Raw genomic sequence first — 25,777 nt, forward strand, 5'->3', positions numbered from 1 at the left:
CATACGAGAAACCTGGTGGACAAGCAGTGGCAAAGACAGGCCCATCTGCTTCATCCAACCAAGTCTCTGTTACACATGCCAGGTCAAATCCTCCATCCACGATCAAGTAATGGATGGCAGTGGTTTTATTCATCATTGACCTGGCATTGCACAGCAACACCTTCAGGTCATGTGGATTTCCCTTGTTGATTCCAGTATCCATCCGGTCAAGACTAGACCCGGAGGCAGGGATAGTCTTCAAACAATGACTAAGCCTGCCTCCTCGGTAATGACATGGTCTGATCTTAGCGTAACTCCTCCTGCCCATGATCACTGAGATCGGATGTCCCAGTGCATCCCCCACCCCCTATGGAACTTGCCCCAGCCATTCTGTTGGCTGGGGCCCACTCCCAGGCAGCCCGGATCCCACCTCTTAAAAACAAAACGCAAACTATACAACAACCAATAAAACAACAAAAAACAAAAACAGAACAGTTATACTAAAATTAATCCCCAACCAGATATCCATCCCACCCCCCCAACAAAGCAAAAGGGGGGGGGGGAGAAGGAAAAGCTTAAAATGCCACCGACTGCTTAAGGACATTTTAAAGCACATTAGACACTTAAAACAGGGAAACAATAGCAGAACAACGCCACACTTCCCTAAGAGTTTGTTCCAAATGAGTCCAGCCCCATTCTCTAGGCACTGCCACAGGTGTCCTTTTGTAGCTGGGAATGTTAGGGCCTGGGTCAGTTGGAAAAGGCCTTGGAAGGGAGCAGGCCCTGCAGTCCTCACCACAGCCGATGGTCCAAGTCCTCACTGCCACAGGAGTCCCTTTGTAGCTGGGAGTGTGAGGGTCTGGGCCCCGCCTCCTGGGCCAGCTGGAAAAGGCCTTGGAAGGGAGAAGGCCCTGCAGTCCTTATCACAGAGGATACAGAGGAGCCCCAACACAACAATTCTATTCATAGACCAGAACTGAAATGAGAGCCACTTGCTGGATCACAGCATGCTAGATCAGATCAAAGGTCCTGCTACAGGTCTGCCAACTCAGGAAAGCAATTGAGGGAGCTAAGGTTGTGTGTGATGTCACAGCATTACATCCAGGCATTGTGCACGATGTCAGATAGTTCGTGACACCTGGATGTCGGACGCGATGCCCAGACGCGCTGTTGCACACAATGTCCGGGTGTTGCGTGGCAGTTCAGCTTCCATGGCTGGCAGTTCCTCTGCCTCCTGCTGCTGCCATGGGCCAGGGGCTGCTTCCTCTCCACAGCAGGAGAAGGTGGGGGAGAACAAGCCACAGTGTTGCTGGCTTGCGCGACAGTGCTGCATCCAGGTGACCTGTGTGACAGTGCTGCATCTAGGCGTCACGCACAACATTGTGACATCACACATGGCATCGTGACATCACGCATGATGTCCAGACAAACATCAAGGTGGACAGCCTCCCCACTAACAAATATTGGGGGCCCCAAGGGGTTTCAGCTCCTAAGAGTGGGCACTCCTATCCTGTTTGCCATGATAGTCAACCAGATGCTCATGAGACAACAGTCTTCTCTTGTTGCTCCTCCATACCTGGTACTGAGAAGGTTGCTGCCCTTGAAACCTAGAGCTTGAATGTAACCAATGTGAGTAGTACACTGACTTATTCTTCATGACTCATTTGACAAGCCACAGAAGCTGGAACCTCTGAGTATAACAGATATACAATTACAGAAATCTATACTCAATAGCAAAGACAAGCTGACAGAGTGAGGTTTTTCTTAAACAACAACTTAACTAATCTACATATGTTACATCTTTGTATTTTTCATAGCACAGACTATTCTCTAAAGTCAGATTTTCAAGGACAAAGAAGCTGTCAGAAAATGAGGTGCTATTTATTTATTATTATTATTTTTATTTTTAAAAGATACTGAGGACTTATTTTTATTGTTCCTATAGACTACCAATCGTGCTGAGAAGCGCATTAACAGAAACAGCTTGTGTCTTCAAAAATAATGATGTTTTCCTTCATATTTTAAGTATTATATATGTTGCTTGGCATATGGGAATAATAATTTGTCAGAATATTTCAGTAAGAATGCGAAAAAGATAATGCTTTATGTTGCCGAGTCTTCTTTTAACGATCCTTTGCAGAAGCTTTGACAAAACCTTGGTATAAAATAATTATATCCAACTTGGACATGATTATAGACATTACATTTGGCATAAATTAGAATATAAACAGTTATGCCTAAGCACCCCAAGTCAATTTAGTTTCATCATTCTGCTTTTTAAGAATGGCCAGCCTGATGCCTCCAGGACACCCTTAGCCTTCCCTTGCTTTGCCCTTTAGCAACCCGTATCAATTTCTGATTGTGGCAGTTTCAATTAGTTTTCATTGGCTAATAGCTGTTGGTTGGCTTTCTCCTCTGTTAAATTGTTTACCTCTTTTAAAAAGTGCTAGTGATCATCAGCATGTCTTGCGGTTGTGCTTTCCATATTTTAATTAAACGTTGCATGAGAGAAAACTTTATTTTGATTGTCTTGAATCTACAGGCAATCAAATAATTTGGGTGGCTCTAAGGCTGCAATCCTAACAATGTTAGTACAGAAGTAGGCTTAGGATTGCAGCCCTAGTCAGCATTCTACAAACAGGTGCCCTGGAGTTGTTTTGGATTGAGTTCCAGTGGTCATGTGTGACGTTAACATAGGGGAGTGCTGGAGGTGAAATAGTTAAACAGGTTACCCAATCAGAACCCAGGGGGTGGAGTCAGAGGGACTATAAAACCAGCTCTGGGAGGGGCGAAGGGAGGAGTTCGTTGGGAGTTGGGTGGTTGGTTGGAGTGGGAGTGAATTGGGATAGAGTCTGTGGGTAGGTTGATTTAGTGTAGCGAAATAAGCTGAGTCAGGAACAGTTAGGGGCTAGGAAGACAAGTACATATCTGAGAGGTTTTTTAGTGAGTGAAAGCAGGTAGAGGAAGTTATAGGTCTGGATAGGCACCCCATGAATGTAATTGACCGATACCATTTAGGAAACCATACGCTTGTTAAACTGCAATAAATAAACAGAAGTTTATGTTCCAATTTAACCCTGACTGGACTCAGTATTGTACCAGGTAGGGCCGGGGTGGTGGCAGCGAGAAATAAAGTGGTGGCACAGGGATCAATAGGCGGTGAAACATCTGGGGACCCTGTGTGATCGCCACATCACGGATCATGAAAACTGGAGTCCAAAAAATCTGGAGGGACCAAGTTGCAGAAAGCAACTGTAAGTTCCAGCATTATAAATCAAATGAAAATGTTGCACAATCTCTCTACATCATTCATAATTTTATAAACTTCTATCATGTGTCCCTTTAATCTTACCCCCCCCCCCAAGCCCTCATTAAATCTCCAATTTAGGCCAAACAAAACCTGTCTCTTTATTCCTGCAGTTTTCTAGTTTTTCACCATGCCATCCCAGATATCTCTGTGGTCTTCATCAGAGGCCCTTCTCTGTGCACCATCTTGAAGGAGAACGGGCCTTTTCAGTAGTGTCCTCCCATTTGTAGAATGCCGTCTTAAGAAGATGTAGCTGGCACTAACCTTATCAATCTTTTGATGCTACACTAAAACCTTTTTGTTTCACAGGCCTTTGGTTACTTAATGTTGTATCCTATGGTGGTGCTTATCTTTTAGTAGGGAGGTAGAACATGTCCTGATTAATATATTGCTGGATGAGCTTTTTTTTTTTGTATTTTTGATTGTTTGTTAATTGTTCTAATTTTTCTGGTTTTAAATTCCTTTTATGTGTTGTATTTTACCATTTTTATTGCATAAAGTGACTGATACATCATCATCAACAACAACATTAATTCCTGAAAACTCGTCAGTGCATTTCATTGATCTTTGCTGTATAGGGAAGTGGGAACATTCTTAATGAATAAGAATCTAGTTTGTGCAAGAATTTTTCGTACACTCAGCCACTGTTTTTGCTTCTTATCAGGTTGCACAAAAATTTGGTCATTCAGTGGCTGATTTTTGCCGATAGAAAGTAAATACAATAGACTCGGCTATAAATGATTATAATTGTCTATACCATTAGAAATGTAATACCAAATTTGTATAAATTGAATTTGTCAGATTACCACAGTATCCCTACCTCAAATCCTTTAGTCTTTCCTTGTTGGGAAAGTCTTCCAAGCTAATAATGAACTTTGGTATTAGAAGTCATGGTAAGTGCTTACAAATTAATCCAGTTGCCACAATAAGAGACACTAATTGCTGTAACATGCCACTAGGGACGGGGCAGAAATTGGATTCAGTTTGCATTTAAAGGTGACCATAGCTGATTCATGATTTCCAAAACAATATGCAAGCCATCCTTCAAGTTCGCATTCCCATGAATTTTTCACTGCAGTTCTCCTACCAAGTAATGGGTTAAAAAAAATGTGTATACCAAGATAAAGTGTGCATAAACTTGCATACATATGTGCAATGAATTATATAAGTGAAAATAGCTTTGCAAAAATGTATATATTAGGGGAAATTTACACTAAGATGGCGATGGATTTTCGTGAGAACTTTTTCTGGGGAAAAGACAGTTACAAACTGAGGACTGGATTTAGGATTCGAAAAATGAGAAACTGAGGGAAACGAAAATTGACAATTCGCCTATCCCTAAATGACCCTGTGGGATTGTCATCATGAAATAGTGCAACACAGTTGCACTATTTTTTTCTAGGGTTATCATGAATTAGTTGTCTCTTTATAGCAAAGTGTGTCCTGTTGCTGACCAGGTGTGGGTGGGTATGCACAGCAATCTCCACACTGTCACAAATCTCTAGAGAAGGAAGGAAGCAGAAATAGTGTGGAGGAAAATCCCCCAGGAAATTCTGTGCTAAGTTCTTCTGCACACTAAAAACTTGCCATGTGGTAACCTCACACTGTTCTATGCTTTGTATAGAGACTCCTTTCTTATAGTATGGTTTCTTTTGTGGGTTGTCTAAATCTGTATAAAAAGATAGATATGCTGCAAGTCTGCAGAAATATATGTGCCTCATCCGTGCGTATTTGGCAGATACTATGGAACTTGCACTTTTCCAAGTGATACACAATGTAAGTTCTGTGTTTGCGAGGTATATTTGTGTGGCAGCACCTGGGGTTCAGACTCCCTGAATATTATGATTCCTGCTGAAAACTTTGTTTTTATTTCAGCCAGTCTGCCGACATATAGTTACCTATATTCTTGCAAAGATATTACTGGTTTTATATGTGTTTTAATGATCATTATTTGTGTTTTAATGATCAGTATTTTATATATGTTGTTGTTTTTAATAGTTTCGTGGATTTTAGCTGTGTTTGATCTACAGTTTTATTATGTACACTGCTTAGATCGCTCTTTGATAAAGCAGTTTTTATAACTTCCTTAAAAAAAAAAAAATAGGAGAGATATAAATGAGAGAAAAGCTATTGTGGAAGCCTCTTACTTTTTTGACAATGCATTTGCATTATTCTCTGTTTCAAAGACCAGTTTAATACTGATATGTTCCCCCTGCATTCTTCCTGGAAGTCTACTGCAGGAAGTCTAGTAGAAATTTATGACATCTCTGCAGCTTGGAGGACTGAACTGCAATATTTACGTTTCCTTACAGATTCTTTTATTGGTCACCACTGGTCAACGCTCGAGTTGAAGTGAACCACAAATTCTATGTTCTGGCAGCAGTACAATTCCCAGGTGCTCATAATGCTATTTCCCACTTTGTGAGCTCTTGACTGGAGTCTTAACTGCATCTCTTTGTTACTGTCTCCCCCTATGAAATAAAAGCCCTGTGAAAAACAGCAAAGTGGTCCCTTGTCAACAATACCCTTTATTAAAACCAGTGCAATCTTTCCCAAAACATTCCTTGTTATTTTATTATTTATCTATTTAAAGATCTATTTAGAGGAGTGTTTATTTAAATACAATATCTATTTTAAGGTTATAACAGTGGACTCTTAGCAATCTTTCTCCTTTCTGGTAAAGCAATTATGGCTGTATTTTTCACAATGAATCTTTTAATGATTGTCCTCACTTCAAATAAACCTAATATCTGTTTGAGTAATATCTGTTTCTTGCTCCAAAGGCATGAAATTAAATGATACCATTCACCTCATTTTGAAATTGTAGTTCATTCAATACACTCCAGATGGCACACAGTGATGATAAAATTATGCATATGCTGTTTTGAGGGATTGTCTATGCAAACAAAAGAACTTTGTTTTCTGAGGCTTTAGAAATCACCTTCACAAATTTCTCTATTACCTGCCCCCCACCAAAAAGGGGGGGGGCAGCTTGGCCACTGTTGATTCATTAAAATTTCTGATTTACCACTCTAAGTACAAACCTAAATTTGCAATATAGAAAAAGGAAAACAAGTTCACATGCTTAATCTATTAGACACAGAAGTCTAACATTCAAAATAAACAGAATCACTACAACCCAGTCCACCAATCCAGAAAGTCTCATTTGAACATTATGCAAATATATTTATAATTATAGATATTATTAAGCACATTAATTATTTTTTTTAAGCCAGCAGTTCCTTGTCTACTCCTGGTAGGTACCACAACAAAGTTAAGGAAAGATCATACCTGACGACTTGATTGTGCTAGGAAGAAATGTAATTCCTCTCTTATCTGTTCCGCTTTATTTCCTGAGAACATAGCAAAAGGTGTCTCAGGTTGTTGAGCTGTACTGCTCCATTTTCTGATGTTTCAGCAGCAGAGGAAAGGCCAGAGCTCAATATAAAGATCAAGTACTTTGCATGTAGAAGTTTCCAAGTTCAGTCCCCGGCAACTTCAGTGAAGTGCTCAGCTAGCAGGTAATGGAAATAACCTCTGCCAGAGACTCTGGAGACCTTCTGCCAGTCAGAGGAGATAAGTGTGGGTTAGATGCACCAATGCCCTGACTCAGTATAAGACAACTTCGTATGTCCATATATAACAGGGCATGGCTCTGCATCTGTTTCTCAATTCATGTGAAAGTATAAGTTTATGGTTTGAAAGTAGAGTTACTTGCTTCTCTCCAAGTCTTGAATACTTAATAGTTATGCACTAGAAAAAATAAAAGAAAAAAGTTGCAGAGTTTAGAGAACTGGAATATTATATTGAGAAATGGCATGATTGTGGGCTGGATTCAACCATTGAGTCCTGCTAATGGAAGCCAGCACAAGCTCTTCTGCTAACACAACAGGTCTTTTTGTTCCTTCTATACCCCTTGCATGGCCCCCCTCCCCCAAACAGTGCAGGGAAAGGGAGGAAAATTCCATACGGCAAACTGAAATTCTTGTGCTGGTGGGATGATTTACTTAGCAGTATGGAGAATTGCTCCCTGTGATTCCAAGTAAACATAAGTGGGAGTGAGTGTGAATAAGGTTCATGCAGTATTATGCTGGTAGCACCTTGCCCCATATTTCCTAATGCCTTCTCTCAGCACCTTCACATAGATATGGAATAAAATTCATATAGATATGGATATTGGGGACACATACTCTGTCATACTCCACAGTTCCATTGCTAGAGGACTGAGGCAAAGTTACCTAGTTCTCTCCTCTGAAACCAACCCTGAACATAGGAGCTAAACCACCATAAAATGGTGCCCCACAGGATACTGTGATCAATGGTTAGAAAAGCCTATGAGATATGCTGGAGAAGAAGCAAGGTCACATTCCCTTTGTTAGTTATCCACTAGATTCTGCCCCCAAACTGCAGGCTGCAGTCTTCCGGTCAGATCGCGAGGTGGAAACAGGTGAGTTTTCCCTCGGGAGAGGGTAACCTGCTCCAAAAAGGCAAAGGGGAGTGCTACAAGGGCGTGGTAATATTTAAAGATAGAGAAATGAGAAACTTAATTTTGCAAAAAAACAGGGAAAGAAGATTGAATATTGGTGGGAATAACATAATCATCTTTAAAGATGTACCACTTCGCTTGTTGAAAAAACGCAATCAATACCAACAGTTAGTGCAAGCTCTCAGGAAAAACAATATTGAATTTAGATGGGAGTTCCCAGAAGGACTATCGTTTGCCTACAAAGCGAAAAGACATAGAATAACAAGACAAATTTTTGAGAAGGTACAAAGAATTGGGAAGTGAGGAAACTGCACCAATGGGGGCAGGAGCTGAAGGAGAGGACTCGCAAGATTTGGAAGAGGAGAAGACGGAGGAAGAGGAAGAAGAGGGAAAAATAAATTAAAGACTATTATTAAAAAATTAATCAGAAGATATCATGGCGCTGAAATTATGGACCTGGAATGTCAATGGGATAAATGAGGGGGGGGGGGACGGAATAAAATTCAACAATATTTGAAAAAACAAAACTTGGACATAATTTGTTTACAAGAGACTCATGTGATGAGGAGATATGGAAAAATTTTGGTAAATAAAAAACTAGGGAATGAATTTATGTCATCGGACAAAACTAAAAAAAGAGGAGTGGTTTTATATATAAAAAATAGAAGCTCATCAGATTTTTAAAGATGTAGAAGGCAGAATCGTGGCAGTACAAGTCAAATGGCAAGGTGAAAAAATAATAATCGTCAGAGTGTATGCACCTAATGAAAACAAAATGGATTTTTTTAGAGACCTAGAAGAGAAACTATTTGAATACATCGATCAAAGGATTATAATAATGGGTGATATGAATGCACTGGTTTCAATGGAGATGGACAGATTAAGAGCAACAGGAAAATCAAAAGAAGGGAAATTACCAAAGACTTTCTTTTCAATGGTAGAGAACTGCAATTTAATTGATATTTGGAGATTGAAACACCCATTGGAAAAACAGTTTACCTATCAATCAGAAGCAGATCAATCAATGTCAAGAATCGATCAAATATGGATAACAAATGATCTTACAACAAGAATCTTAAAGATCAAAATACAACCTAAGGTGCTTTCAGACCATAATCCAATAAAATGTACCTTAAAAGGATTTGAAGAAAAATCTTTCTGGTGGAGAATAAATGAAAACCTTTTTGATGATCAAAAAATAGTAGAGAATGCGCAAAAACATATGAGGGACTATTTTATAAATAACATGAATCAAGGAACAAAAACAAGTATAGTTTGGGACGCTGGCAAAGCAGTTATGAGAGGTTTTTTTATACAACAGAACGCAATCAAGAACAACTACAGAGAGAAAGGGAAAAAAGAAATCTTAAAACAAATTATGGAAACTGAGAAGAAACTTATCGATAGACCTAATGATAAAAAACTGAAACTTAATATAAAAACATTGCAAGCACAATTCTCTATGATAATAAACAAGGAAGTGGAATGGAACATCAAAAGGATGAGACAAAAGAATTTTGAATATGCAAATAAATCTGGGAAATTACTAGCGTGGCAGGTTAAAAAAAGGAAAGAACAAAATATGGTACATAAGATTGTAGTTGAAGACAAAGAGATTGAAGACCCGAAAGGAATAAGGAAATGATTTGTGGACTTTTATAGACAATTATATAAGAAGAAGGAAAAAGATAATTTAAAGAAAATAGAAAAATACTTAAAAGAGAAAGGGGTGCAGAAGATTCCGATGAAAGAGAAAAGTAAATTAAATGAGAGGATAGAAATAGAAGAAATAAGAAATGCAATTAAAGAATTAAAAAGTGGAAAGACTCCAGGGCCGGATGCAAGATTTTATAAAGAAATGAAGGACATCCTAGTTGTACCACTGAGAGAAGTAATGAATGATATATTAACAAAAAGAGAAATACCAGAAACTTGGAAAGAAGCATATATTACTTTAATACCCAAGCAAGACTCAGATTTATCTCAAGTTAAGAATTATAGGCCGATCTCGCTTCTAAATAATGATTATAAACTGTTTGCCAATATATTAGCAAATAGGATGAAAAAAGTGTTGAAGGGTTTGATACATGAAGATCAAGCAGGTTTTTTTCCTGGCAGACAAATGAAAGATAATATTAGGAATGTAATTAATATTCTGGAGTATTTGAATGCCAGGAACGATAAGCAAGCTATGTTGATATTTGTCGATGCGGAAAAGGCCTTTGATAATATTTCTTGGGAATTTATGTTAAAAAACTTTGAAATGATGGATATTGGACAAGTATTTATGAATGGTATTAGGGCAATATATAGAGACCAAAGAGCAAAATTAATAGTTAACAATGTGGTAACAGAAAATATAAAAATAACCAAAGGTATGAGACAGGGGTGTCCGCTCTCACCACTGTTATTTATCACGGTCTTGGAAGTCTTTTTAAGAGCAATAAGAGGCAATGAACAGATAAAACGGATAACGGTAGGAAGTAAACAATATAAGGTTAAGGCCTTTGCTGACGACTTGGTATTAACTTTGGAAAATTCGACAAATACTGTAACAGAAGTTTTGAATGAAACAGAGCAGTTTGGCCAATTGGCGGGATTTATTTTGAATAAGAAAAAGACAAAAATGATTAGTAAAAATATGGATCGAGAAACTATTGACAAAGTGCAGCAAAAACTAGAAATAGAAGTGGTAAAGAAAGTTAAATATTTAGGAGTTTGGCTAACCCCCAGAAGTATTGATCTGTATCAGAACAACTACATACCAACCTGGAGTAAGATCAAAAAAGACTTAGAGGTGTGGGGAAGAATGAAATTCTCATTTTGGGGAATAATTGCAATAATAAAAATGAACGTGCTACCAAAGATGTTATTTCTATTTCAAACCGTTCCAGTAATCAGGGGGGCAGCTATCTTTAAAAATTGGCAAAGAGAAATTTCAAGGCTTATATGGCAGGGTAAGAAGCCGAGAATAAAGTTTAAGCTATTGACTGATGCGAAAGAAAGAGGAGGCTTCGCCCTGCTAGACCTGAAATTATATTATGAAGCATCTTGCCTCTGCTGGTTGAAGGAATGGATGAAATTAGAAAACACTGATTTGCTAGATTTAGGTTTCGACAATAGATTTGGGTGTCATGCTTATTTATGGTATGACAAAAAGCGAGTACATAAAGGTTTCGAAAACCACATCATAAGAAGGTCTTTGATAGAGGTTTGGGAAAAGTATAAAAATCTGTTGGAAGCAAAAGCTCCGTATTGGTTGTCACCACTAGAGGCGCTGAGTATGAAAAAAATCAATATGAAAGGGGGATGGGCAACATATCAGAATCTAATAACAAAAACAGAAGGTAAATGGAGGCTGAAGTCGTTTGAGGTAGTTAAGGAATATGTTAATGATTGGCTGCATTATTTTCAAATCAATGAAATGTTTAAAAAAGATCTAAGATTAAGAGGCTTTGAGGATAAAGAGTCAAAATTTCAGAAAGAAATAATAAATAGTGATTTTAAAGTTTTGGCTAAAATGTATAAGGTATTATTAGAATGGCATACAAAGGATGAAGAGGTAAAATCGGTTATGATTGACTGGGCCAAAGATTTTGGATATAATATACAAATGGAGGATTGGGAGAAATTATGGAAAGAAGGTTTAAAATTCACTGCATGTACAACAATAAAAGAAAATGTGATGAAAATGATGTATCGATGGTATGTAACACCAGTGAAGTTAGCAAGGATGTATAAAGGATGTAACAAATGTTGGAAATGTAAAGAAAAAGAGGGTACATTCTATCATATGTGGTGGGAGTGTAAGAAAGTAAAAAGCTTTTGGGAAATGATATATAATGAATTGAAGAAAATGTTTAAGTACACTTTTGTTAAGAAACCAGAAGCGTTCTTACTTGGTATTACAGGGAACGAGATAAATAAGAAAGAAAGGAAGCTATTTTTATATGCAGTGACTGCAGCAAGAATATTGATGGCTCAGAAATGGAAGCAAGAGGAGCTACCTACACTAGACGAATGGAGAATGAAGATGATGGACTATGCAGAACTTGATAAACTAACGGGAAGGATCCGAAACCAACGAGATCAGAGATTTATAGAAGATTGGGAAAAGTTTACAGAGTATATGCATAAATTAAGTGATAATCAAATAACGCTTGTAAGTTTTAATGAAGCTCTGTAAGAAGAAATGTTAGAATGTGAGTAAAATAAGACTTAATCTATAAAAATAATGGAAGTAAGGTGTAAGAAATTAAGAAGGGAAGGAGTATCAGTCAAGTTGAGGGAAGTCAAAAAGAGAATGGATATAAAAAAGATGTATGATTTGTATAAATTTTGTATTGGAAAAATTGAATAAAAATAATTAAAAAAACAAACAAAAACAAACTGCAGGCTGCAATGGGTCAATTTAGGCTAGGAAAGATCCCCTGAAGAGCGAAGAATGACATTTTGAAGATGATAGCACTTGGTAACTTGAGTCTGTTTTTCTAGAACAAATAAGGTGGAACAGTCTATAATATTTGGGAATCTAAGTGTTCAATCCATTGAGGATTCAGTTTTCTGCCTGAGGCAATAAGTTCAAAGGTATGTGGTGAGCAAGAGAGGATCTTTTGTGCATATATCCAGTGGAGAGTCCTAATTTTTACGTAATGCTAATTTGTCTGAGTGGTAGCAGCACCTCAGGCATGGTATTTGCTCTGTCTGGGCTCTAAGCCAGCCAAATTAGGATGTTTCTTGGATTGTTTGAGTAGGTCAGCTGGGGCAGAAGGTGTCTGCATTTTCTGGAATTCTCATGCTGACGTGCATAACAAGCAAGAGGTTCCCTTATTATGAATGAATGTGGGTGGAGGTGATGAATTATATGCTACCGCTTTTTTGCCTTATATACTTGGGCACACTGCATTCCTTCCTGGGCAAACTGGACATAGTGGCATACTTAAAATGACAGCAAGGCTCAGTAACAGGAATTTATGGTATTGTGTTTTTGGTACAAGCTAAAGACTTTGTTTACCCAAGCCTTTGTTGGTCAAAAATACCAGCCTTGTAGTACTTATTCTCTGGCTTACTGTGGAAGTAGATTCAGGTAGGTAGCCGTGTTGGTCTGGTGCAGTCAAAATATATATAATTTTTTTTTTTAAATGTCCAGTAGTACCTTAGAGACCAACTAAGTTTGTTCTTGGTATAAGCTTTTGTGTGCATGCACACTTCTTCAGATACACTGGAAACAGAAGTTATATAAGGGACTGGTGACTTCTGTTTCAGCGTATCTGAAGAAGTGTGCATGCACACAAAAACTTATACCAAGAACAAACTTAGTTGGTCTCTAAGGTGCTACTGGATCAACTGTGGAAGTAGATGTATTTATTGTTTTTAATGTATTGATTTTATGGAGATTGTATCTATAGGGTTGTGAACCACCCTAGATTTTTCAACTAAAGGGTGGGATATATATAAAGATTCTCAAAAAATAATAAATAAGACTACATTTTATACTAGCAGGAGCTGATGGGACTTGTGGTACAAAACATCTGGAAGGACCAGTTTGGCAAAGTTTGGTCCAGCTCTTCTGTCAAGAAGCATATACCGTACTTGATATTTGAAGAATATATGTGTGCAGATTTGTGTGTGTGTGCATCACACATCTTACTACTTCTAAAATGCAAGTGCACAGTATTTTCAACTTGCACTTAGAGTTCTTTAAACCTGCTGTGCTTTATCTGTAATGCTCTCAGACCCAGCACCTCAGTCCTAAGCATATTGAGCTGACAAAGTCCAATTGATTTCAACGGAACCTACATCCAAGTCAGTGTGCTTAGGATTGCAGCCTCAGTCATGCCAAATCCTGATAGCATTTTCTGGGACTTCAGAGCTACAGGATTATACTGTGTAGTCCAAATGAAATGCTGAAGGGTAGGAAGATGAGTGTCAGTGTTGGTTTCATGGTGAATAATGTTCCCGGAACATGAAACAAAATATCTCTGGGGCTCCTTCAATAGTAAAATCATTACTGCTGCCTTTAAAGAGTGACAAATTAATGTCTCCACTAACAAAAAGATTACCTCCTGTCCCCATGGCAACGACTCCTCCAAAGTATGGAAGACTCAAGACAAATGGTAGTCCATTTAGCACAGGAAACGCACACGTTCCAAATGGAGCTAGCAGGGGTTCTTCACCTACAACCGCCATTGCAATCTGCTGTATTTATTTTAGGTAGCTAGTTTTACCGACTCAGGAATTCCAATGAAATGCTCTTTTGTAAATGTACCGGTCTAGTTAAGAACTGCATTGTGCGAAGGGTGGAAAAGGTTTACTTTCTTGTAGTTTCACACATTGATTCTGATGAACATTTCATGCAAAAAGAGTTTCTGAAGTAGAACATTTCAGAATTCATGAATAGTAATTGAGCCCTTTAGTTCTGCACTAAACTTAAATCCATTATTCTCCATTTAAAGCAGACACATCATGTTGCTCTACAGAACACTGCTCTGTCACTTCAATGCTTCAATTTTCCCCCTTCTTCTTCTTTTAGTGAGCTGGGCTAGAATATTAAGCATTCTTTGCTCTCAATATTCTTGCTGTGCTTGGCACGTTTGGATTCTATTTGAAATAGGCAAATAGCAATCATGTTGTTCATAAAGAATGGCTTGTATGTGTGCATATACCTTGCTTTTGGGGGTAAGGGCACACTATATGCCACATCTCAAATCTCTAGGAAGCAGCTTGCTTCAGCTCTGTGCTGGATGTGTGCATTAAAATGTAAAACATAATAAAAGTCACTGTCAGATTTCTGCCTTCCCAACCAAACAAATGGGCTTACTTTAGTGTCTGAGGCATATAGAATTTATCTGTCAGAAGGTAATTTAAAATGTCATGTAAAAACAAAGCCTAAAAGGAAGATTAACATTTTTAAAGGACGCATTTAATATTTATCATTTGGCTTTAGTGTTTGATTAAATGTAGCTATTATTGCCCTTCATTCACTGCAGACTGCAGCAGCCCTAAGACCCTGACAACCTAGGAAGGATACACTTCATGAACTAAGATAGCTGCTTTCTAATGCAATTCCTGATGCTAAAGATGTCTCACTGCCTGGGTTTAAATCATGCTAAGATTTCTTTTTTACATTTCCACACTAGAAGGGTTTTATGTTTATCTTGACCAACAAATCATGGAGGTGCTTAAGTGAATTATCAAGGTTTGAAAACCACTGTGGTCAACAGAGTGTTATACATAACAAAAATCTAGAGATTCTGGATCCCATTTTTTCCCTGTTAGTCACAGTCTCTTCACATTTCAAAATCCATTTACAAAGGCTACCAGCAGGAATCAAACTGGACAGTCGTTTTCAAAGTGATATTCTCAGCTTTTCAATTATCATATCTCCTGTACAGAGTTGTCTTAAGTGAAACACTGCAAGGTGAGTAGATATTGCAAGCATTTCAAGAATGAGTTTTCAAAGAAAACCAAAGAAAGCTAGAGGAACAGGCTGCTGACACTCTGTTCGAGCCAGCAAAGTGCAGATGCAATCAAACTCATACAACGGAGTTTTCCCAGCAACCCGCCTGCTCTTTAGTCTTTGTGTTGTGAACACCTGCAAATGAAGTATGGGAGCCCCTGTGACAGCTTGGGATGGGCACAGCAACAGGAGGGGAGGACCTGGTCGAGTCAGAATTCCTGGTGGAATTTTGCTCACCTTGAATGAACAAAATACCCTTTTGCTACAGCCATATATCTTCCATGCCTTGGGCAAAAAACAACAGCCCCAGAATTGCTGGGGAACCTGTTTCATTACAAATGTAGAATTCCATTTGCTATATAACATGTATCGTCCATCATAAAGAGACTAATTGAGAGAATAATGATGAAACAAAACCTTTATTTGTTGTGGGCTGGAGATATTAGAACATTATTGGATGCCAGTTAACTCCCTGTCTTCACAGGACTAGATTGGGGATTTGGAGAAAATATGCTAATGGGGAAGTATTTGCCCTCAAAGCTGGACTAAGATCTCCCCATTTACTCAGAAGCTCCGGAAAAAGAGAATCTCATTTTGCCAACATCTCTCCATTCTGAAAAATTAGTGTTGCTCTCCTCAGGCTCCATTCCAGAAGACCCAGCTGAGCTATGGTCAGAGTTAATGGCTAATGAAACAGGCTGGGACACATTAACTGAAGATGATTTCTCACTGGAAATAGACCTTATCTCCCAGATGGAGCTTTCTAAGTATGTCTAAGACAAGGGAGGCAGCCACTAGGAATATGAGTTCTTTTGGCCTTTGGTTAGATCTGGAACGTGCAGAAGAATTGTCTCTTTTATATGCTCTTAGCTGTTAGACCTTCAGTTTTCTCCCTTCTCTTCTTTGAGAGATGGATCTTGGAAGTGTATTGGATAATCTGCAGTGAGGAAAAACTATGGCTTACTGCCCCTTTTATATACACGTAATATCCAAGAAAACTTCTTAAAAATAGCCTATTGACAGTTCTTGACTCCAGTTCATTTTGCACATATAATTAGAATCTGTTCCCCTATGTGGAGGGGATGTAACAAAAGAGGTACCTGTTGTCATGTACAAATTTGGGGAAGAGCTAATAATGTGAATTTCTGAAATAACAGCTGTACCAGTGACTTTAAGCCCCAAACTGCATATTTTATCAATTTTGTATGTGTCAAACAGGGACTTAATATATAAACCACTAATCTTTTTTTTATTAGCTGCTCATTTACCTATATGAAAGGGCTGGAAGGAGTACTCAAGTTTTTCTTTAAATGTTTGGTTCAATAAAGTAAGCTTTCTTGTAATTTCTGACGAAATGCCATAAATGAAGGGTATATGCTAAAAAAATCAGATAAGTAATCCCATAGCTTTCAGAATCCAGAACCCTACAGTTGGAATAATTACAAAATGAAAATAAATACATTACTGACATAGTAAAATGGCTAGAGTTACAAAGACATTTAGAAGGCCAAGCATAGTAGTTTACGAAACTATTTAGTATGCAAACCATGGTTATTAATGGCAGTTCACAAACCACAGTAGGCAATGCTTTGAGAATGTAAAATTACAGCTTGTATTAAAATGAATGCTAAATCCGGATCTCAGAACTGAAGTGAATAGTTTCCACACAATATTTGAATAGATGTTTAACTAGAATAACATGATTTGGGGAGCATTTGCATGTCTCAAAAAGCTGAAACTGGACCTTATAGTCTGGATTTTCTTCTCTGCAGAGGTCAAATCAGTGCCTGTTTGAGAAATTCATGATCCAGAAAAGGTAATTTTTAATGAATATTTATGATATGTCTTTTCTTATCAGAGCTGTGCAAGTTTCCTGATGCTTCCCACAAAGGTTGCTTTCTGGGTTTTTCGTTTTTCTTTTCAAGAAAAGAAGCATGTGAATTGAAACCAGCAATATCTCCATCTTAGTTCACCTTGGCCCTCGTTCCTCACAATTATTATTAAGCTGCATGGCTGCAGAGTTAACTTTCTGAATTTTACTCATTGAATTACTGAAAGTCAAAGAAAGATTTCAGAATCAGAGCCCAGGCCTTATGCTGTGATTCCAAATGCTCAGGGAACGAGGGATTTAAATTGCTATGCCACATTCACCCATTTCCATCCTCTAGCAATCTCTTTTAGTTGCTTAGACAAGGAAGAGACCAGTGTGACCACTGAGTTATAAAAACTATAACATTAAGGAAGAAGATCATCTGTGGTGGGTGTACCATTTGAAGCTGCCATCAGTCCCAACACCAGTCTTCATAAGCAGCTATATCAGCGGTGCTGTTTAGCTGACTACAACCTCTGGGAGCTTGTGACCAGCATTTGTAAATGGGGTTTTGTGAGGACATTTTTGAGGGGGAAGCTTGGAGTGCTGTTTCACAGTGTACATAGGACCAAGAGACATGAACAGCGAGGGAGCTGCTTATTCCAACACTTATTCCATGTTTGTCTTCCTGCCTGAGAATGTGCAAAACTAGACTTGCAGCAAGTGTGAGCTGGTTGCCTTGCTGTAAGAGAAGGTACAGTGACTTGAGGCCCACCTATCCACACTTCAAGCTACTGAGCAAGATGAGGGATTTCTTGACTAAGCAGAGTGGACTGTCCTGGAACAGTGACACAGCTGGGGTGCCCCTAGGGAGGAGGAAGCTCTTCCATTGCAGGAGATGAACCCCTGGATGAACATGACACACAGACACTGATTATGGTAGGTGACACTCTACTGAGGCAGATAGAGGCAGCAGGATATTTGAAGTCACACCTTGCCTGTTTTGTGAACAATGAAATGAGAAACAAGTTTTGGGGACACACACACACACACAGAGAGAGAGAGAGAGAGAGAGAGAGAGAGAGAATAACTGCCTTTAAGAATTAAAATATAGACATAAATGACTTTTTAGCAATTACTCACAAAGAGAATATATATTAAAAGACACATTGGACTATGGTTGAACACTCAATTAAACCGACTACTAGCCCCGGGTCTTTGCCAATTAATGTGTTCTGTGTCTTGGGCCTCTTTCCACAGATTTGAAGCCTTTCCTCGACAACCCCAATGGAGTTGATGGGGGAAAGATCTTTAACAATGTTCAAAAAACTATAATGCACTGTATCCCTATCAAATGAATCTTTGTTTTATAGCTAATCAAGCCCCAGCCCTATCAAGAACCTTTTGGGATTTCATTCTTAACTACTGTAAATTAGTTTCTCCTTTAATTGATAGCAAGAATGACTAGTCCTATTTAGCAAATCATTGCCGGAATGATGAAGCATGGGCTCCAGTGTGCACTAGTTCAATTTCTGCTGTCTATCCTGTTAACCTGCAATGGTACTTTCACGCACATCCTGCAGCTCAGCTTCTGCTGACTGGGCTCTCCAGATACCATTCTGTAGACTCAAATGAAACATAACCCCAATTTAGCTTGAATCATTCTCGACTACGGCAAACTGTTTCCAGAGTGGAAACAATTCCATAATCAGGATGTTGACAATTTGGGTTGGTTTGATTTGATGTAGATAAGCAGCACAGCAGGGGGTTGGCTGCCTGTTTTGCTAAAAGATTTTTTTCAAAGTTGCTTTCCTTCTCCTTAAGGTTTTGCACACCCTAGGATATTTGGCTGCTTGTCCATCTTTGCCCATTTTGTTTTTTGAAGCAAGAAAGAAATTGGCACACAAAGAAATAAATACCAAGTCTGTCTCTAAAATGAAAAGGTCATCTGAATTATTGTGGAAGAAGAGTGACATAGCATATTGTGTGCAAAACCTTTAATGATAGATGCTTAGAGCACCTTTCACCAACTTGGTGTGCCTGCTGTGACCTTTCATGGACAAAAGGGCCTTGACACTGTCACAGCTCAGAGGACTACTTGGGGCTTTATGTGGTGCTGACACCACCAACTTACTTTCTTTTGTGGTTACCTGCTGTGGATGGATCAGTACACCAACATTTTTTTTCTATGCCTTTGTAATGTCCAGGATAGAATAATTTAATGCATGTATAGGTATGGCTATGAAAAGGGTTCAGAATTTCAGCTGATTCAGAAAACAGCATCCCAGTTACTAAATGCTTTTAAAATTTTCCCGGGTTTTGACTTCCGGTCGGCGCCAGCGTTTGATGGCGGTCCTAGCCTCGAGCTCCGAGGCAGGACTGCTCCGTAAGTTCGGGTCTTACCCGCTACGGCAAGCGGGGGACCCCTAAAATCACAGGCGCTGAAGCCTGTGAGCAAGGAGATTCGGTGGGCACCTTTGCGCCCCCCCGGCATCGTGAAAGAGCCTTTTTAAAGGCTCCGGAGCGGCATCGGGGTGAGCGCGGTGCTGAGGATCGCTACCCAGCTTACGGAGTGAAGCCGCGTTGCCATTAACGGAGAGCGCCGATTCCTTTCTGAAACTAAAGATTGGCAACAACAATACCCGTGAGTAAGAACGCAAAATTAAAACGGGACTTAAAAATCTAGAAGATTTGGCTGAAAACGGGAAGGCAAAAATTAAGGAAGTCAGCCTCCCGGATCTGCATGATTAACGGAGCAATGAAAAGACTGAGCTGTGTTTAAACGGACTTTCCTTTTAACTCTTATTAAACCAGACATCGAAAGGATCTCCCCCCTGTAGTGCAGGAGAAGGGGGGGAGGAAACAGAATTAATTTAACCTGCAAAAGAAAGGGATAAGGAATAAAAAACCTCTGCTGCTGACACTTCTGGTCAGGCTGCCGGAGCAGCGATCGCCTGAAAAAGGAACTGTCAAGTGAGCTGTCAAAAGACAGTGGCTACAAAATAAGACTTATTTGAAACATATTAACGGGACTTTGGTGGATTACAATTTTAACAGTAAAGTGCTACAAATTAAAGACTCTTAGTGGGACTTTTGCCTTTGGACTTTCTGTTTCTTTGTTGTGGGTGCCTTTGGATGGTTACAATTTCCTCCTCTAGAGGGCTTTAGTTGTATTACGGTGTATCCAGCGGGATTTTCCACTTGCAACTTTCCTGTGTGAATGACCTTGAGTTATGAGCAACCCGCCAGAAGAGATTTCAACAAGAAGTAAAACAAAGCAGGCTCAAAAACAAGCTCAAAAAAGAGGCTCTTTATCAGGAGCAGCAGCTGCACAAGAAAAAATAACAGCAGCATCAATGGAGTCAATGACACAGGCTCTGCTCAAAATAAATCAGTCATTAGAAGTACTCACCAAGCAATCTGCAGAACTTACTAAACAGGCTACAGAGAACTCTAAGAAACTGACGGAGCTGACAACAAGACTAGACCTGAACACAACAACAATCTCATCTAATACAGATTCTATAAACCGTTTGGTTCAAGAGTCTACGGAAACAAGGAGAATAGCTGAGAGTGCTAGGTCTACTGCCGAAGAAACCAAAGGAAAGTTTGCGCCTATTGCAAAAAAAGTACATGAACATGATACAGCATTAGCCCTACTAGAACTGGAAAGGAAAAGCAAGAACCTGAAATTAAGACTGGTTCCAGAAGAGGAAGAGGACAAGCTTGGGGAATTCCTCACAGATAAATTTCAAGACTTTTGGAATGATGAGTTAGACGGAGAAGAAGATGAATTTGTGATAACCTCAGCCTTTCGGATTGGCAGGAAGCAAGGGAAGAAGCCAAGAGACTGTTTAATTACCTTGGGATCAAAGGAACAAAGAGACAAAATACTGAACCTACATTTCCAGAAGGCCTTGGTCATTAAAAATTCTCAGATCCAGATTTTCAAAGATATTCCTAAATATTTTTTGGAGGTTAGATCTCAATTTAAAGAATTAGTTGATCTACTTAAACAGAATAATATCCCATTCAGGTGGGAATTCCCACAAGGGCTGTCCTTTAACCTTAAAGGGAAGAAAATTAAAATAAAAACAAACCAGGATAAAGAACTCTTTTTGGAAAGAAATCAAGAGGATCTTCAGAAAGGAACTGTTAGTGAGGGGGAAGCACCGGACATTTCAAATCTATCATTTGGACTGAACCGAGCACCGACCGAGGAGGAACAACAACTTGGTGCAGTCGGTGGAAGAGCTACCCAGTAACAAAAATGTCTCTGCAACTCTTCAGCTGGAATTGTAATGGTTTGAACCACCCTCGAAAAAGGGGTCAAGTATTCCATCTATTAAAGAAGGAACATCTAGATGTAATCTGTCTACAAGAAACTCACATTGCCAGGATACATAGAAAACTTTTAACAAATAAGAGATTAGGACAAGAATTTATTTCATCAGATAGAGTTAAGAAAAGAGGAGTTGTGATCTATGTCAAGGAAAAATTTGAACCAAAACTGATCTTTAAGGATGACCAAGGAAGATACCTGGCAGTGGAAATTCAAATTCATGGAGAAAAGATTTTGATTGTTGGAGTTTATGCACCAAATGAGGGGAAGGCTGAATTCTTCAAGAAGTTGCACGAGACTTTAATGGACTTTTTGGATTTTAAAATTATAATGATGGGTGATATGAATGGAGTCGTCTCCACAAACATGGACAAGGCCCAAAGACAAACAATATCTAATGATGGAAGACTACCAAAGACATTCTTCGAACTGACTGACACTATGGACCTGATTGACATTTGGAGAACTAGGAACCCTCTGGAAAGGGAGGGGACCTTCTTCTCTGAAGCAAAAATGACATGGACTAGAATTGATCAAATATGGACTTCTAGTAATCTGGTATCAAAAGTTAAAAAAATAGAAATCTGCCCAAAGACCTGTTCTGACCACAATGCTGTCAAGATGGAAATGAAACTGACAACAGCTGGAACCTTTAGATGGAGAATGAATGACACTCTTTTTGGAGATGAAGAAATTTGTAAAAAGGCCCAAAAGACACTTAAAGACTACTTCGAGATTAACCTGAGATCAGACACTGAAAAAAGAGTTATTTGGGATGCAAGTAAAGCCGTGATGCGTGGCTTCCTAATACAACAGAATTCAATAAAGAGGAAAAAACAGAATGAGAAGAAAGAGAAAATTTGGAATCTAATAAAAGAAGGGGAGAAGAAATTGAGATCTAAGCCTAAATCTCAAGAGATATTAAGAGAAATAAAATTTTATCAAACACAATACATGGAATTGATGAATCAGGAAATAGAATGGAAAATTAAACAAATGAGACAAAAGACTTTTGAGTCCGCAGATAAATGTGGGAAGCTACTGTCTTGGCAATTGAAAAAGAGGCAAAAATTGAATACAGTGACATCACTCGAAGTAGATGGGAAGTCTATTAATAAACCAAATGAGATAAGTAATTGTTTTCAAAGTTTCTTCAAGAAATTATACAAACAAGGGCCAAAAAACGAACAGGAGATAGAAGAATTTATTGGAAAATATGGCTTACCAAAAATCTCTGAAAATAATAGAAGGAGTTTGAATGAGAAAATTACAGATCAAGAAATAGAGAGCGCCATTCAGGATATGCAGCTGGGAAAATCACCAGGACCAGATGGACTAACCGCGAGATACTATAAAGTACTGAAGGATTGGTTAATACAACCATTGAAAGAAGTTTGCAATCAAATTTTGGAAGGGAAAAAGGCTCCCGAATCGTGGAAGGAAGCATTCATCTCACTTATACCGAAGACAGAAACTGAGAAACATCAAGTTAAGAATTACCGCCCTATATCACTCTTGAATGTGGATTATAAAATTTTTGCAGACATTTTAGCAAAAAGATTCAAAAAAGTTTTGTTAGAGGAGATTCACAGGGACCAAACTGGCTTTCTACCAGGCAGGCAATTGTCAGACAATGTGAGGAATATTATAGACATTTTAGAACTTCTGGAAACTGACATAAATAGAAAAGCTGTTTTGATTTTTGTGGATGCAGAGAAAGCCTTTGACAACATTTGTTGGAGCTTTATGAAGAGGAATCTCCAAGGGATGGGGGTAGGCAAGAACTTTGAAAATGGTATAAGTGCAATTTACTCTGAGCAAAAGGCCAAACTAATTGTAAATGGTATGGTTATGGACGAAATTCCAATAGAGAAAGGGACACGACAGGGATGCCCAATTTCCCCTCTATTGTTTATATCGGTACTGGAGGTTTTCCTAAATATGATTAGAAGAGACCAGCTGGTTAAAGGTATACAGGTCGGAACTAAACATTATAAGTTAAGAGCATTTGCAGATGATCTAGTCTTGACATTACAACAGCCAGAAACCAGTACAAAAAGAGTTCTGGAACTTATTGAAATATTTGGTCAGGTAGCAGGTTTTAAATTAAATAAACATAAGACCAAGGTGTTGGAAAAAAATCTTACGGTGGGGGAAAAAGATAGTTTTCAAAGAGAAACTGGTTTGGAAATTACTAAAAAGGTAAAATATCTGGGGGTGAATTTAACATCTAAGAATGTGAACCTATTTAAAGACAATTATGAGAAATGCTGGGCCGAAGTGAAGAAAGATTTCGATATATGGTCAAGATTGAGACTTTCCTTGTTAGGCCGAATTGCTGTTATCAAGATGAATGTACTGCCGAGATTGTTGTTTCTGTTCCAGACATTGCAAATTCTAGATAAGATGGACTGTTTCAAGAAGTGGCAGAAAGACATATCTAAATTTGTCTGGCAGGGCAAAAAACCCAGAATAAAATTTAAGATTTTGACTGATGCAAAGGATAGAGGGGGCTTTGCCCTGCTGGACTTAAAACTTTATTATGAAGCAGCAGCTTTTTGCTGGCTGAAACCATGGCTACTTCTTGAGAATACAGACATTCTGGACCTGGAAGGTTATGATAATAGTTTTGGTTGGCATGCATATTTATGGTACGATAAGGTAAAGGTACATAGAAATTTTAAAAACCATATTGTTAGGAAAGCATTGTATAATGTATGGAATCGATATAAAGATTTGCTTGAAAGTAAAACCCCCAGGTGGTTGTCACCAATGGAAGCCAAGGCGGTAAAAAGACTGAACATGGATACAGATTGGCCAAAATATTGTGAAATTATAGAATATGATGGTGAAAAGTTGAAACTACAGAGTTTTGAGAAATTGAAACCTAAAGTCCGAGATTGGTTACATTATTTCCAGATTAATGAAACTTTTAAGCAGGACAGAAAACTAGGATTTCAGAAGGAGAGGTCAAAGTTAGAAACAGAATTGCTAGAACCCAATACTAAGAATTTGTCTAGAATGTATAATCTGCTGCTAAAATGGAATACACAGGATGAAACGGTTAAATCAGCTATGATTAAGTGGGCACAGGATATTGGTCATGATATTATGTTTGCTGACTGGGAGCAGTTATGGACCACAGGTATTAAATTTACGGCATGCAGTGCCCTGAAAGAGAACATAATGAAAATGATCTATAGGTGGTACATGACTCCAGTCAAGCTTGCAAAGATATATCATTTGCCCAATAACAATTGTTGGAAGTGCAATGAATGTGAAGGAACTTTTTATCACCTTTGGTGGACCTGCCCAAAGATTAAGGCCTACTGGGAAATGATCTATAATGAAATTAAGAAAATCCTTAAGTGGACATTTGTAAAGAAACCGGAGGCTTTTCTCCTGGGCATGGTCGGCCAATTGGTACCAAAGAAAGATAGGACCTTTTTTATGTATGCAACAACAGCAGCAAGAATCCTTTTGGCGAAGTATTGGAAGACTAAAGAATTACCTACTCTGGAAGAATGGCAGACCAAGGTGACTGAATTTATGGGACTGGCAGAGATGACCGGCAGAATCCGTGACCAGAGGAAAGAGACAGTGGAGGAGGACTGGAAAAAATTTAAAATCTATCTTAAAAATTGTTGTAAAATTTCGGAATGTTAAGATGTCAAGGGATTGGATACAAAGAATTACAGCTATAAACTGAAATTTATAAAACAGAATTTTTTTAAAGAGAACTAAATATAAAAATGGGATGAAGAATTGCTAAAAATTTTAAAATATGGATGCAGTGAAGGGGAGGTTTGGGGAAGTCGTGTTATGTTTATTTGTTTTTTGTTTATGTTGTAAAATCAATAAAAATTATTTAAAAAAAAAAAAAATAAAATTTTCCCGGGTTTTGTATGCATGTAAGATCTTTGTTGACCTCTAATTCCTTTCTGGGCACAATTCATAGTGATGATCTTGAACCATACAGGACATGCAGCCAACTTATCTGAAGGGCTGTCTTCAACACAAACATGAGGTGTCCCCACTTTGAGAAGTTAGGTAGCTACAATGACAGGGGCCATCTTAGCTGCCTGTTAGCTACCATTATGGAACACCCTCCCTAGACAAATGACTATCCCCTACATTATTGTCCTTCAAATGCCAAGTGAAGAATACTTTAGTCCTGAAAAAGGTATCAGATCTATTGACTTTTATTATATATTATGTTGCTAGTTCTTGTTTTTGTTTTTCACAACTTCCCAACTGGAGAAATGTACAGATCTCACAAGGCGAGGGGGCATAAAGGAGAGAAGTAAGAAGCAAAGAGGTGGAGGCTCTTTTGTTTTGATGGACATATCTAACTTTCAATCATAGTTAATTCTTTCTCCAGAGTACTCCAATCA

At 38.5% G+C, this 25,777-nt stretch overlaps 1 long non-coding RNA gene across 2 annotated transcripts; it reads left to right on the forward strand.

Annotated features, from left to right (window-relative positions):
• Positions 1-1,390: 1,390 nt before the first annotated feature.
• LOC309340040 lies at positions 1,391-17,975 on the forward strand. 2 transcript variants are annotated; one of them, XR_014155750.1, is made up of 7 exons: positions 1,391-1,608; positions 1,797-1,853; positions 5,599-6,807; positions 12,770-12,858; positions 15,088-15,192; positions 17,004-17,047; positions 17,739-17,975. It is a non-coding gene; the product is annotated as an uncharacterized lncRNA (long non-coding RNA). The 2 variants fall into 2 exon arrangements; XR_014155751.1 differs by lacking the exon at positions 15,088-15,192.
• Positions 17,976-25,777: the final 7,802 nt, after the last annotated feature.

The sequence above is a fragment of the Podarcis erhardii genome (genome assembly GCF_964252035.2).
Source record: "Podarcis erhardii genome assembly, chromosome: 4".
Lineage (NCBI taxonomy): Eukaryota > Metazoa > Chordata > Lepidosauria > Squamata > Lacertidae > Podarcis > Podarcis erhardii.